The following is a 16,803-nucleotide window of genomic DNA, read 5'->3' on the forward strand; positions in this document are numbered from 1 at the left end:
TCCTCTTCTCCCCCTGTCCTCTCCTCTCCTCTTCTCCTCTCACTTTTCTTCTCCCCTCTCCACTTCTCCCCCACTCTTCTCCTCTTTTCCCCCTCTTCTACCCTTTCTCCTCTCCTCTCCTCCCCCTCTCTTTTCTCCTCTTCTCCCCCTCTCCTCTTCTCTCCTCTTCTCGCCCTCTCTTCTCCTCTTCTCCCCCTCTCCTCTCCTCTTCTCTCCTCTTCTCCCCCTCTCTTCTTCTCGCCCACTTTTCTCCTCTTCTCCCCCTCTGCTCTTCTCTTCTCTCCTCTTCTCCCCCTCTCCTCTCCTCCCCTTCCCCACTTCTGCCCCTCTCTTCTCCTCTTTTGACACTCTATTCTCCTCTTCTCACCCTCTTGTCTTTACCCCCTCCCCTCTCAACACGGGTCTAGTCCAATCAGACGTGTCTCACCTCAACACGGGTCTAGTCCAATCAGACGTGTCTCACCTCAACACGGGTCTAGTCCAATCAGACGTGTCTCACCTCAACACGGGTCTAGTCCAATCAGACGTGTCTCACCTCAACACGGGTCTAGTCCAATCAGACGTGTCTCACCTCAACACGGATCTAGTCCAATCAGACGTGTCTCACCTCAACACGGATCTAGTCCAATCAGACGTGTCTCACCTCAACATGGATCTAGTCCAATCAGACGTGTCTCACCTCAACATGGATCTAGTCCAATCAGACGTGTCTCACCTCAACACGGATCTAGTCCAATCAGACGTGTCTCACCTCAACATGGATCTAGTCCAATCAGACGTGTCTCACCTCAACATGGATCTAGTCCAATCAGACGTGTCTCATCTCAACATGGATCTAGTCCAATCAGACGTGTTCACACTGATATTGATCTAATAGGCAACAGTGACTTTTTTAATGCAACAGAATAAACACTAAAAAACACATTACATTTCAATAGGTGCAATAACTTATCTCTGTACACTATTCTGATTAGATACTATTTAATGGTGAGTTTGGACACAGGTTTTTATAGGAACACTAAGGCACCTGGACCACATATTGAGATGTGCCTTTTGTTAAGTAAATCAGTTGTTACATGAGGTGACAGTTGTAGGACTGTTAACAAAGTAGCTGAATTGTCAAAGACCGTAGCCTGAGGTCACCCAAAGAAAAGTATTCCAGAACTTTCTCTTGTAAAGAATTACAAATCTACCACTTTCATATAAACCCCTTGATACACAGCAGAACATCTACACTGAATCCATCCACCAAACATCCTGATTTGTTTTAATCAACACTTTTTATGACACTAAAATAACCTTCAACTACAGTATATATGAAGGGATTATTGTCATTGTTACATTATATAGGCTACAGTAAGTTATATTCTTCCATTTTAAATAACAGGCTCTCCCACCATCTAGAATCATCAGGTCTGCTTGCAGATGAACAGAATGTCTTGGAAAGACAGACCTTTAGACCTCATAGGCCTGTCCAATACATTGTGGATTTTTATTATTTATACTTTCATTACAAGTTGGGATTTAAATTGATGGACACGCCATGATGTCTCTGTGAAAAATGTATTATATATATTTATTATAAAACAATTTAGAAAACGTCACTCAAATCCTGTTAAAATGTATATAGAGGTATTAGTCTCATGGTACAGTATATAAATGATATTGTTCCATTTTAAACAGCCTAACAGGCTCTCCCACCATCTCTAATGATCTGGTCTGCTTGATGAGGAACAAAATGTAGACCACAGCATGATTATTATATGACTACCACATCTCTGTACCCCCACACACACAATCCATGTTTGGCAGATGCTCTTTTCATTTACAATTTAACCCTTAGCCTACCATTTCAGTGGTCGTGTGGAAATCTGTAATGTCCGATCAGTTTGGCCTGTAAACTATGGAAAGATGAGACTCAGGAACACGATGATGTTCTCCGTTTTGCTCTACGACCCCATAAGCATCGTCTGAAGTCGTACAGTCCATCTGACAACTTCTGTCTGTAGTGTCAGAACCGTTTGGACTTCACACTAACATGACCCCACTATGGAAAGGTGAGTCTCTCAGGAACACGTACAGGTTGGTTTGATCTAGGACACACTAACATGACCCCACTATGGAAAGGTGAGTCTCTCAGGAACACGTACAGGTTGTATTGATCTAGGACACACTAACATGACCCCACTATGGAAAGGTGAGTCTCTCAGGAACACATACAGGTTGTATTGATCTAGGACACACTAACATGACCCCACTATGGAAAGGTGAGTCTCTCAGGAACACGTACAGGTTGTATTGATCTAGGACACACTAACATGACCCCACTATGGAAAGGTGAGTCTCTCAGGAACACGTACAGGTTGTATTGATCTAGGACACACTAACATGACCCCACTATGGAAAGGTGAGTCTCTCAGGAACACGTACAGGTTGTATTGATCTAGGACACACTAACATGACCCCACTATGGAAAGGTGAGTCTCTCAGGAACACGTACAGGTTGGTTTGATCTAGGACACACTAACATGACCCCACTATGGAAAAGTGAGTCTCTCAGGAACATGTACAGGTTGTATTGATCTAGGACACACTAACATGACCCCACTATGGAAAGGTGAGTCTCTCAGGAACACGTACAGGTTGGTTTGATCTAGGACACACTAACATGACCCCACTATGGAAAGGTGAGTCTCTCAGGAACACATACAGGTTGGTTTGATCTAGGACACACTAACATGACCCCACTATGGAAAGGTGAGTCTCTCAGGAACACGTACAGGTTGTATTGATCTAGGACACACTAACATGACCCCACTATGGAAAGGTGAGTCTCTCAGGAACACGTACAGGTTGTATTGATCTAGGACACACTAACATGACCCCACTATGGAAAGGTGAGTCTCTCAGGAACACGTACAGGTTGGTTTGATCTAGGACACACAACATGACCCCACTATGGAAAGGTGAGTCTCTCAGGAACACGTACAGGTTGGTTTGATCTAGGACACACTAACATGACCCCACTATGGAAAAGTGAGTCTCTCAGGAACACGTACAGGTTGTATTGATCTAGGACACACTAACATGACCCCACTATGGAAAGGTGAGTCTCTCAGGAACACGTACAGGTTGTATTGATCTAGGACACACTAACATGACCCCACTATGGAAAGGTGAGTCTCTCAGGAACACGTACAGGTTGTATTGATCTAGGACGCCCACAAGCTTTACAAGACTCGTCTGAAGGTGTCCTGGTACCAGTTTAACACATTTATTGAAGTAGATATGGAGATAGTTTAGTTCCAAACAATAAGGGGTGAAATACATGTAAAATATTAATATGAGTTTCCTGATCTTTTCCCCCCAAAACATAAAAATCCCAAAACTATTTGGCCCTAAACAGACATTACATGGTGACAGACTATCTGATAGAAAACTGAGGAATGTACAATATACAAATGAAGTGAGCCTTGCTATTGAGAAAGGATTGAAACAGGCAGAGAGAAGACAGGCTATGTGCCCACTGCCACAAAATGAGGTGGAAACTGAGCTGTACTTTCTAACCTCCTGCCAAATGTACAACGATATAAGAGACCCATATTTCTCTCATATTACAAGGACCCCAAAATAATTTGAACACAAATGTAATATTGACAAGCTCCCGTATCTGTTAGGTAAAATACCACAGTGTGCGATCATGTCAGCAGAATGTGTGACCTGTTGTGATGAGAACAGGGTAACCAGTGGAGAACAAACACCACAGTAAATAAAACCTAGGACTAGATTTATCACTTTAGTTCATTTCCCTTGACATTTGTACTTCTACTTTTTGTACACACAGCTCACGCTCTCCTACACACACCAGCTGACTGAGAGGGCTCTAGTGGAGACGGCTGGCTGAGAGGGCCTTAGTGGAGCCGGCTGGTTGAGAGGGCCTTAGTGGAGACAGGTGACTGAGAGGGCCTTAGTGGAGACAGGTGACTGAGAGGGCCCTAGTGGAGCCGGGTGACTGAGAGGGCCTTAGTGGAGCCAGCTGGTTGAGAGGGCACTAGTGTAGCCAGCTAGTTGAGAGGGCACTTGTGTAGCCAGCTGGCTGAGAGGGCACTAGTGGAGACAGGTGGCTGAGAGGGCCCTAGTGTAGCCAGCTGGTTGAGAGGGCACTAGTGTAGCCAGATGGTTGAGAGGGCACTAGTGTAGCCAGCTGGTTGAGAGGGCACTAGTGTAGCCAGCTGGTTGAGAGGGCACTAGTGTAGCCAGCTGGTTGAGAGGGCACTAGTGGAGCCAGCTGGTTGAGAGGGCACTAGTGTAGCCAGCTGGTTGAGAGGGCACTAGTATAACCAGCTGGTTGAGAGGGCACTAGTGTAGCCAGCTAGTTGAGAGGGCACTAGTGTAGCCAGCTGGTTGAGAGGGCCCTAGTGGAGCCAGCTGGTTGAGAGGGCCCTAGTGGTACCGGTGCAGAGTCAATGTGCGGGTCACCGGTGTCAAGGTTATTGAGGTAATATGTACATGTAGGTAGAGTTATTAAAGTGACTATACATAGATAATAACAGAGAGTAGCAGCAGCGTAGGCGAAGGTGGGGACAATGCAAATAGTCTGGGTAGCCATTTGATTAGATGTTCAGGAGTCTTATGGCTTGGGTGTAGAAGATGTTTAGAAGCCTCTTGGACCTAGACTTGGTGCTCCGGAACCGCTTGCCGTGCGGTAGAAGAGAGAACAGTCTTTGACTAAGGTGACTGGAGTCTTTGACCATTTTTATGGCCTTCCTCTGACACCGCCTGGTATAGAGGTCCTGGATTGCAGGAAGCTTGACCCAAGCTTGATGTACTGGGCCGTACGCACTACCCTCTATAGTGTCATGCGGTCAGAGATCGATCAGTTGCCATACCAGGCAGTGATGCAACCCGTCAGGATGCTCTCGATGGTGCAGCTGTAGAACCTTTTGAGGATCTGAGGACCCATGCCAAATCTTTTCAGTCTCCTTTTGTTGTGCCTTCTTCACGACTGTCTTCGTGTGTTTGGACCATGTTAGGATGTTGGTGATGTGGACACCAAGGAACTTGAAGCTCTCAACCTGCTCCACTACAGCCCCGTTGATGAGAATGGGGGCGTGCTCGGTCCTCCTTTTCCTGTCTTTCACAATCATCTCCTTTGTCTTGATCACGTTGAGGGAGAAATTGTTGTCCTGGCACCACACGGCCAGGTCTCTGACCTCCTCCCTATAGGCTGTCGCACTATTGTCAGTGATCAGGACCACCACTGTTGTATCATCGGCAAACTTAATGGTGTTGGTGTCATGCCTCGGCGTGCAGTCATGAGTGAACAGGGAGTACAGGAGGGGACTGAGCACACAGCCCCCTGTGTTGAGGATCAGCGTGGCGGATGTGTTGTTACCTAACCTTACCACCTGGTGGCGGCCCGTCAGGAAGTCCAGGATCCAGTTGCAGAGGGAGGTGTTCAGTCCCAGGGTCCTTAGCTTAGTGATGAGCTTTGAGGGCACTATGGTGTTGAACGCTGAGCTGTAGTCAATGAATAGCATTCTTACATAGGTGTTCCTTTTGTCCAGGTGGGAAAGGACAGTATTGAGTACAGTACAGATTGCATCATCTGTGGATCTGTTGGGACGGTATGGAAATTGGAGTGGGTCTGGGGTTTCTGGGATGATGGTGTTGATGTGAGCCATGACCAGCCTTTCAAAGCCCTTCATGGCTACAGACGTGAGTACTACGGGTCAGTAGTCATTTAGGCAGGTTACCATGGTGTTCTTGGACACAGGGACTATGGTGGTCTGATTGAAACATGTGGTGGATCTAATTTAATACATTTGCTTCTGTCTGTTTTTTAAATAATGAAATTCAAAGGTCAGGGTCAAGCTGAGCCGGACCAAGAGTGGAAGAGTGGAAAAGGTTACCGGTTGTGATGACATCACTGGTGAGAAGTTAGTAATGAAAAGATATTGAGTTGGCTGCATGTTATTCTGTCAGCCCCATCTCTGTTGACATCTCCCTCTCTCTCCATCTCCCCTCCCCTCCTCCTCTGTCCCATAGACACATCAAGTAGTTTGGGTGTGTAGAAATACAGCTAAACCTAGGGTATGGCTAAATGGGATGTGTAGAAATACAGCTAAACCTAGGGCATGGTTAAATGGGGTGTGTAGAAATACAGCTAAACCTAGGGTATGGCTAAATGGGGTGTGTAGAAATACAGCTAAACCTAGGGTATGGCTAAATGGGGTGTGTAGAAATACAGCTAAACCTAGGGTATGGCTAAATGGGGTGTGTATAAATACAGCTAAACCTAGGGTATGGCTAAATGGGGTGTGTAGAAATACAGCTAAACCTAGGGTATGGCTAAATGGGGTGTGTAGAAATACAGCTAAACCTAGGGTATGGCTAAATGGGGTGTGTAGAAATACAGCTAAACCTAGGGTATGGCTAAATGGGGTGTGTAGAAATACAGCTAAACCTAGGGTATGGCTAAATGGGGTGTGTAGAAATACAGCTAAACCTACGGTATGGCTAAATGGGGTGTGTATAAATACAGCTAAACCTAGGGTATGGCTAAATGGGATGTGTAGAAATACAGCTAAACCTAGGGTATGGCTAAATGGGGTGTTTATAAATACAGCTAAACCTAGGGTATGGCTAAATGGGGTGTTTATAAATACAGCTAAACCTAGGGTATGGTTAAATGGGAATCCCCCCACCAGTTGAAGCTAATTTACTGTCCTATAAACTCTTAAATACTATTTGGAGAACAGCAAAAACCAACAAAAATGTCCCCAGACATGAACTATTTAACTGTACTAGAATGCTTAAAAGACCGCAAAATGTTTTATATCGGTTATCGGTATCGTTTCTTTTTGGCAAGGAAAATATTGGATTTCGGAATTGGCCAAAAATGTAATATCGGTGCATCCCTAATAATAAGGTTGGTAACAAGATGGAACATCGTTGTGGAAATCTGTTGCAGCTCAAATCGACTACAAAATCCACAATGCAATGCTCTCTGTATGGGCTGGCTGGTAGCTAAACTTGTCTACACACAATAATACCAGACAATATCAACCCATCCTCTTTCAGGGATTGAATGGGAGTCTATTGGGCTCTAGATTAAAAACACAACATTATCATGAGTTTTGTCAAAAAGAAGTACAACATTACAGATATTTTCGGAGATGTGAGATAATTAACTTGCTATCTGTAGTATCGTATAGCTTTGTGAGATAATTAACTTGCTATCTGTAGTATCGTATAGCTGTCGGATCGTGACAGTACGTACTTTTGATGAAAATAGTCAGTTTCTCGACATGAAGTACACTGACTTTGAGAAGATATTACGTGACGATTGGTTTAGCAACCGCGTGACGCAGCATGACAACGTGAACGTGATTGGTCGACAGTCTGCTGGGTGGGGCGTTATACAGGCACGCAGATCTTTAGAAATGGGAGGATCATTTGTAAATTGAAAAACGTTGCCGACCCCCTGCTATAATGTATATGAAGTCACCCTTGTGGAGCGGTTCCTATTGTGTACTATGACAGTGTCATTGTCTCATGTGCTTCCCAACAAAATTGTTGCTCTGCATTCAGAGATGTTCCTTATGATGTGTGCACCCAGCTCATTTTGTATTTGCCTGTCTGCATTATTCACCAGGGAAAGGAAACATTCTGTGAATACTGAAGCATTGCATCAACAAGGTGGCTCTGATAATATTGAAACATTATATAAATGAACGAGGTGTCTCAGAGAAACTGAAACATTTAGTATCAACAAGACAACTCTGAGAATATTCATATTGCAACATAGTAGTCAACGCGGAGGCAGCAGGGCCAGTTTGTCTGTCTGATATTATTGTGTTGCCTACGCAGCATCTGGGTGCTCATTATATACTAAAAACAGCCCTACATCCACACTATAGATAAATAACTTAGCAATATTGAATGACGTTATGCAGCAATATTGATCTGTTCATCTTTTAATTCAGGAAGATGGACAAGCAACACTGATGGAGTGAGAGGTGGAAATGCATTATACCAGAGGTAGGTAGACTACAGGTAGGGATTAGGATGCAGACAGAGCAACACTGATGGAGTGAGAGGTGGAAATGCATTATACCAGAGGTAGGTAGACTACAGGTAGGGATTAGGATGCAGACAGAGTAACACTGATGGAGTGAGAGGTGGAAATGCATTATACCAGAGGTAGGTAGACTACAGGTAGGGATTAGGATGCAGACAGAGGATGATGATGTAGACCTATAGGTAAGAAGTTAATGTTGGTCTCCTACAGAAGCTCTATCAAACCACTGATACACTACTGGACTACTTTTTCATACTTTTAATTAGTTTTCAGATCGCCTACTTCCTGTGGCTCTGTCCCCTCCCCTCCCCTCCCCTCTACCATCCCCACCCCTCTCTATCTCTCTGCTCCTCTCCACTTCTCTCTCTCTTCCTGGCATATAGCATCAGGCCTGTTGAGCTTGACTCAGGTCACAGACCTCTGGCATCGATCCCCCCTCCCCTTCTCCTACTCTAACATAACAACAATATAATATATAATATAAACTCTCTTTCATTTACATAGAGACAGATACAATCAATCATTGACACACTGAATATACAACAGTCAGATGCATGACACCATCACAACTTAACTGACATTAGTGCCTGTCCCCAGATGGACAGTTAGACTACAGTAAAGTACATTTACAGGTGATCACATCATTGTCCTGCTTTGAGACACATTTTTACTGTCTGCTTCCAGTTGCATGTTATTTTACTAGCCCTGCAAATTATAATATATCTTATAATATTAAATCACATCTCAGTAACTGTCACAAGTGTCTATCAACGTAACAGCCTCCTACCTGTGCTCCACAACAGGGTCATCAGTATCACTGTAGGTATCATATCTGCCTCTAACTGGGGCTCCACTGACATATACAGTCTACTGTCATGAAGAGTGGACTGAAGAGTGAGAAATACTGCTTGGCTATATGACTTCTAACTCATTACTTCCTGACTTCAATATGACAAACTGTTAAGCAGGTCAGTGGTTAAACCCACCTACCTACAGGAAACACTGACATTAGAAAAATTCCACAGGAAACTGCTCACAGCGCAGCAAAGCTACACATAGTGTGTCCTATAATATCACATGGTGGTGACATTAACACTTGGTAGACTATATAACTTAAACAATCATGGTGGTGACATTAACACTTGGTAGAATATATAACTTAAACATCCATGGTGGTGACATTAACACTTGGTAGAATATATAACTTAAACATCCATGGTGGTGACATTAACACTTGGTAGAATATATAACTTAAACATCCATGGTGGTGACATTAACACTTGGTAGACTATAACTTAAACATCCATGGTGGTGACATTAACACTTGGTAGACTATATAACTTAAACATCCATGGTGGTGACATTAACACTTGGTAGAATATATAACTTAAACATCCATGGTGGTGACATTAACACTTGGTAGAATATATAACTTAAACATCCATGGTGGTGACATTAACACTTGGTAGAATATATAACTTAAACATCCATGGCGGTGACATTAACACTTGGTAGAATATATAACTTAAACATCCATGGTGGTGACATTAACACTTGGTAGACTATATAACTTAAACATCCATGGTGGTGACATTAACACTTGGTAGACTATATAACTTAAACATCCATGGTGGTAACATTAACACTTGGTAGAATATATAACTTAAACATCCATGGTGGTGACATTAACACTTGGTAGACTATATAACTTAAACATCCATGGTGGTGACATTAACACTTGGTAGACTATATAACTTAAACATCCATGGTGGTGACATTAACACTTGGTAGACTATATAACTTAAACATCCATGGTGGTAACATTAACACTTGGTAGAATATATAACTTAAACATCCATGGTGGTGACATTAACACTTGGTAGAAGCACCAGCTTGTTGTTGTTGTTGTTGTCATGGTTGTTCCTGTTGGGTAGCAACTTCACCAGCTTGTTGTTGTTGTTGTTGTCATGGTTGTTCCTGTTGGGTAGCAACTTCATCAGCTTGTTGTTGTTGTTGTTGTCAGGGTTGTTCCTGTTGGGTAGCAACTTCACCAGCTTGTTGTCGTTGTTGTCATGGTTGTTCCTGTTGGGTAGCAACTTCACCAGCTTGTTGTTGTTGTTGTTGTCATCATGGTTGTTCCTGTTGGGTAGCAACTTCACCAGCTTGTTGTTGTTGTCATGGTTGTTCCTGTTGGGTAGCAACTTCACCAGCTTGTTGTTGTTGTCATGGTTGTTCCTGTTGGGTAGCAACTTCACCAGCTTGTTGTTGTTGTTGTTGTCATGGTTGTTCCTGTTGGGTAGCAACTTCATCAGCTTGTTGTTGTTGTTGTTGTCAGGGTTGTTCCTGTTGGGTAGCAACTTCACCAGCTTGTTGTCGTTGTTGTCATGGTTGTTCCTGTTGGGTAGCAACTTCACCAGCTTGTTGTTGTTGTTGTTGTCATCATGGTTGTTCCTGTTGGGTAGCAACTTCACCAGCTTGTTGTTGTTGTCATGGTTGTTCCTGTTGGGTAGCAACTTCACCAGCTTGTTGTTGTTGTCATGGTTGTTCCTGTTGGGTAGCAACTTCATCAGCTTGTTGTTGTCGTCATGGTTGTTCCTGTTGGGTAGCAACTTCACCAGCTTGTTGTTGTTGTTGTTGTTGTCATGGTTGTTCCTGTTGGGTAGCAACTTCACCAGCTTGTTGTTGTTGTCATGGTTGTTCCTGTTGGGTAGCAACTTCACCAGCTTGTTGTTGTTGTTGTTGTCATGGTTGTTCCTGTTGGGTAGCAACTTCACCAGCTTGTTGTTGTTGTTGTCATGGTTGTTCCTGTTGGGTAGCAACTTCACCAACTTGTTGTTGTTGTTGTCATGGTTGTTCCTGTTGGGTAGCAACTTCACCAGCTTGTTGTTGTTGTTGTCATGGTTGTTCCTGTTGGGTAGCAACTTCATCAGCTTGTTGTTGTTGTTGTTGTCAGGGTTGTTCCTGTTGGGTAGCAACTTCATCAGCTTGTTGTTGTCGTCATGGTTGTTCCTGTTGGGTAGCAACTTCACCAGCTTGTTGTTGTTGTCATGGTTGTTCCTGTTGGGTAGCAACTTCACCAGCTTGTTGTTGTTGTCATGGTTGTTCTGTTGGGTAGCAACTTCACCAACTTGTTGTTGTTGTCATGGTTGTCCTGTTGGGTAGCAACTTCATCAGCTTGTTGTTGTTGTTGTCATGGTTGTTCCTGTTGGGTAGCAACTTCATCAGCTTGTTGTTGTTGTTGTTGTCATGGTTGTTCCTGTTGGGTAGCAACTTCACCAGCTTGTTGTTGTTGTCATGGTTGTTCCTGTTGGGTAGCAACTTCATCAGCTTGTTGTTGTTGTTGTTGTTGTCATGGTTGTTCCTGTTGGGTAGCAACTTCATCAGCTTGTTGTTGTTGTTGTTGTTGTCATGGTTGTTCCTGTTGGGTAGCAACTTCATCAGCTTGTTGTTGTTGTTGTTGTTGTCATGGTTGTTCCTGTTGGGTAGCAACTTCACCAGCTTGTTGTTGTTGTTGTCATGGTTGTTCCTGTTGGGTAGCAACTTCACCAGCTTGTTGTTGTTGTCATGGTTGTTCCTGTTGGGTAGCAACTTCATCAGCTTGTTGTTGTTGTTGTTGTTGTCATGGTTGTTCCTGTTGGGTAGCAACTTCACCAGCTTGTTGTTGTTGTTGTTGTCATGGTTGTTCCTGTTGGGTAGCAACTTCATCAGCTTGTTGTTGTTGTTGTTGTCAGGGTTGTTCCTGTTGGGTAGCAACTTCACCAGCTTGTTGTTGTTGTCATGGTTGTTCCTGTTGGGTAGCAACTTCACCAGCTTGTTGTTGTTGTTGTTGTCATGGTTGTTCCTGTTGGGTAGCAACTTCATCAGCTTGTTGTTGTTGTCATGGTTGTTCCTGTTGGGTAGCAACTTCACCAGCTTGTTGTTGTTGTCATGGTTGTTCCTGTTGGGTAGCAACTTCACCAGCTTGTTGTTGTTGTGGTTGTTGTCATGGTTGTTCCTGTTGGGTAGCAACTTCACCAGCTTGTTGTTGTTGTTGTCATGGTTGTTCCTGTTGGGTAGCAACTTCACCAGCTTGTTGTTGTTGTCATGGTTGTTCCTGTTGGGTAGCAACTTCACCAGCTTGTTGTTGTTGTTATTCTGAAGCATCTTGTGTGATGTAGGTCTTGAGGGTAGAGGGTGAGAGAAGATGGATTCTATTCATATGCTGTCCAGCTTCTGAAGAACGTATGGTGCTAGAATGGAGAGGAGATCAGTAAACAACAGAATATATGGTGCTAGAATGGAGAGGAGATCAGTAAACAACATAACGTATGGTGCTAGAATGGAGAGGAGATCAGTAAACAACAGAACGTATGGTGCTAGAATGGAGAGGAGATCAGTAAACAACAGAACGTATGGTGCTAGAATGGAGAGGAGATCAGTAAACAACAGAACGTATGGTGCTAGAATGGAGAGGAGATCAGTAAACAACAGAACGTATGGTGCTAGAATGGAGAGGGGAGGAGGTCAATAAACAACACAGTTAGGTTCTCTTCACAACTAGACAGTTACAGTACATTTGACCTTAAAGTAAAATCCTAATTGTATATGTACTTACCTATATAGACACACTTCCTTCCCATGGTTTGACAGAAACAAACTAGCTATAAAGACTATTTTCCTGACTGTCTCTACTGATGGCCTCTAACAGCAGAATAAAATCAGTGGGATATTTAACCAGCACTGAAACAGAGTAGGTTGCTAGTTGACTATGTGTTGTAAATTGTTTCAATGCTGCCGTCTACAGATCTAATGTATTGTAATACCACATGTACCAATACAGTAGAATTGACAGTGACACTGTGTAATGATACAATGACCCTCCATCCAATGTTCTGCTGCTGTTGTGCAACATTGTGACACCACTGACATGTTTACAGGTTGCCATGCCGACGAAAGAGAAGGTGTTTTCATTCTGTAATAAGGCCTTCACTTCAGTCTGGATGGCTGGTTGACTGCAGACAGGTTACACAGTATCAGCGTAGGTGTTAGGCTGTTTCTGCTCTCCTCCCAACTACTAATGGACTTGTCCTGCCAATGCAACGTATGAAAATGTATCCACTCACTACTGTAAGTCTCTCTGGATAAGAGCGTCTGCTAAATGACTCACATGTTCAATGCAATGTTCAGTTTGACAATATCAATGGAATAGACCAAAGCAGAGCCATGTATTTAGATATGAATACATGACTCTGGGCAAAAACACAAACAGATCTGGGACCTGCCAGGCTACACAGTTGACGTCATAGGGAAACCCGACTAGCTTCTGGTCCAGTACTTACTGACTCGGAGCAGGGCGACATGGAGGAGAAAGTTCCTGACCGAAGACACGACATCTTCCTCTTCATCTCTTCCGGGTCCATCTTCGGCCCGAGTCCCTCCATTTTCAGCATCTTTAGTTAATTATCTGGCGGTGATGTGATCTGATTAGCGGCTGTCTGTCAACCAATAGCCTACTATGCTGTGTTATTAGCTAGAGCTAGACAGTCTGAGTACACTACATCCTGAATGGCCACGAAGATGTGTGTCTGAAATGCACCTTTAAGTTCAGTTGGAGCTGAAACGACGGACAGATATCTCGAATGAGGATAATGTCAGTATTAAGCTACGTTATTAGCTGTTTTGCTCACCAAAGGAGTAACAAGGTGAAAATGTAGATCTCAAAGCCTCAGTTCCGGGAGAGTAGTGGGAGAAACCATTCACTTCAGGAAAAGGGGTGATGTAAATATAGTTTCCTTTCATTATGTGTTACTGAATTCATAAAAATATTTGCTGCCATTGTAGTAAGGTTGGTAATACGAGAGGTCTTCAGACTTACCATTTTTGTATTATTTTCTTTGAAAGAACAACTAGTGGGTTTTGAGTGCTTCTCCCCTATTTGGGAAGTTGGTCTGCCCGCTCCTCAGTCTGAGAGATATTCTGAGAGCAGGTTCGAGTCCTCTTCCTCTGTACATAAAAACTGTTTAAAACTGTATAACACAATAGTGGTTTTGGAAAACTGGTTCATATATCCTAAAGTCAATAGCGAATGTGTGTATATATTTATTTTGCCGTTCATAAATTGAAGACCTATTTCAGCCAGTTAATTAAGTTGTTGCTGTTTTAGCTAGCCGTGTTAATGACGAGCTAACTAGCACCGTTGGTCTCTGCACTACAATGTCACGCCAGCTATTGCCAGCAGGTGAATTACTAGCAGGTGACTTATTGAAATATTATGTGAAAGTAAGAAAATAAACAATCTTAAAATGTTTATATAAAAGGGTTGTACTTGTGCTCTGTATTTAGGGATTAATATCACTTCACATTGAGGGTATGTATCAATAACGTTACTGTTGCTCCTATCTAACAGATATATTGTGTCCTACCTAACCATGTATCACTACTGTTGCTCCTATCTAACAGATATCTTGTGTTCTACCTAACCATGTATCACTACTGTTGCTCCTATCTAACAGATATCTTGTGTCCTACCTAACCATGTATCACTACTGTTGCTCCTATCTAACAGATATCTTGTGTTCTACCTAACCATGTATCACTACAGTTGCTCCTATCTAACAGATATCTTGTGTCCTACCTAACCATGTATCACTACTGTTGCTCCTATCTAACAGATATCTTGTGTCCTACCTAACCATGTATCACTACTGTTGCTCCTTTCTAACAGATATCTTGTGTCCTACCTAACCATGTATCACTACTGTTGCTCCTATCTAACAGATATCTTGTGTCCTACCTAACCAGTGAACGTGTGTCTGTGACCGTCCTGTCAATGCCTGTCATCACTGTTTGATTTATTTTACTGCAGGTATACTTTTCTGTATTTTTTTCTGTATACAAACGAGTCAACCTGAAGTGTGGGTGTCCGTGTGCCTTTCTTCTGGGGGGCTATGTGAAGTTGGTTACACCAGGTGCCAGTACTACAGAAACACTGCTAATCCAACAATAGTGCTAGGTGCCTGTACTACAGAAACACTGCTAATCCAACAATAGTGCTACTTCAATTAAAGGGGAACACTTCAATTAAAGGGGAACTACTCTCAAAAATCAACATTTCTTTGATTTTCCCCAAACCTCAAACGTGGTGTCCTGATGTGGTTTAAACATTGTTATGTACTTAGAACATACAATTGTACTGTTTTTAGGTTTAATAAAAAAGTATTTGAGAACGAAAACCTGAAAAAAATGAGAGAAATTCTGAAACCTGTGAATTTCTTACTCAGTTTCTCTGTTTCAATAATAGTTCTACTTGTATCCTACTGAACAGTACAGCTTGGGTTGGTCTACTATTATCCTACTGAACAGTACAGCTTGGTTGGTCTACTATTATCCTACTGACCAGTACAGCTTGGGTTGGTCTACTATTATCCTACTGAACAGTACAGCTTGGGTTGGTCTACTATTATCCTACTGAACAGTACAGCTTGGGTTGGCCTACTATTATCCTACTGAACAGTACAGTTTGGTTGGTCTACTATTATCCTACTGACCAGTACAGCTTGGGTTGGTCTACTATTATCCTACTGAACAATACAGCTTGGGTTGGCCTGACTGTGAAAGACCAATATGGGATTCATCATTTTAGGTCATTCAGAGTGTATATCACTGTTTCTCATGCTTTTCACACAGGGTGCCTTTCCTTCTCTGGGCCGTTTGGAAAATGTTTTACTAAATTAGAGTACTGTGTACCCACTTCTCCAGGCAGCACTACACCACTGACCTACACAACAGCTTTCAACATACCAGTATTTAGTTTGAAAACTTTCAAAAGAAATGCTGGTATAAATAACACAATATCAAAATATGTCAAATTATCCATTTATTTGTTTAAAAAGTGGTTGCAATGCTGTGAAAAAGTGTTGTACTCCACTACAGCGGTAAAATAATCGCTATTCTCAAAGTTGAGCTTGTCTTTGCAGGGGGACTCTTATTTAGAAGAAAATAATCTGCTGTTGTGCTGCCAGCATATTATCCTGCTGCTAGCAGAACAGTAATATAAGAGTTTAACCTCGAATATTTCTACAGTGTTCTGCAAGGTACAAACTGCAGAGGTCTCTATATAGAGCCAGATCAATAAGAGGTTATTTCCACAAGGGGGCGACAAACGCCAGTTAATATTCCAGAATAGAGCACCACAGAATTTATAGGCTCCCTTTGCCAAGTGGTCAATTTGGAGTACCTCCGGCCTGGGCCAGGGGTGCGTCCCAAAAGTATTTACTGCTTCCTGACATGTGCACTCGTTCACTACTCCCCATAAAGTGTAAAAGCATTGGATTGGTGAAGGCGTAGGTTATAGCATGAGTTTCCAAACTAATCAATTCTTGTCAAATCCATGAAGGGAAGTGAACAAGTGCACACTTTGGGAGGAAAGAGATTATAGGGGTACAGACCAGGTATGCAGACGTTTCCCAAGCCCAGGTATGCAGACGTTTCCCCAGCCCAGGTATGCAGACGTTTCCCCAGCCCAGGTATGCAGACGTTTCCCCAGCCCAGGTATGCAGACGTTTCCCCAGCCCAGGTATGCAGACGTTTCCCCAGCCCAGGTATGCAGACGTTTCCCCAGCCCAGCACCACTTCAACCAATACCTATCAATCAATATATCATCAAATCCTTTATGATTAGACAATTTGACTTGAGACGTTTCACTGGTGGTCTGGAACAAAATCCTGCAAACCCTGTATCT

At 43.0% G+C, this 16,803-nt stretch overlaps 1 pseudogene; it reads right to left on the reverse strand.

Annotated features, from left to right (window-relative positions):
* Positions 1–12,141: 12,141 nt before the first annotated feature.
* LOC120040820 lies at positions 12,142–13,787 on the reverse strand (annotated as a pseudogene).
* Between the last annotated feature and the right edge of the window lie 3,016 nt (positions 13,788–16,803).

Source organism: Salvelinus namaycush, unplaced genomic scaffold (genome assembly GCF_016432855.1).
Source record: "Salvelinus namaycush isolate Seneca unplaced genomic scaffold, SaNama_1.0 Scaffold383, whole genome shotgun sequence".
Lineage (NCBI taxonomy): Eukaryota > Metazoa > Chordata > Actinopteri > Salmoniformes > Salmonidae > Salvelinus > Salvelinus namaycush.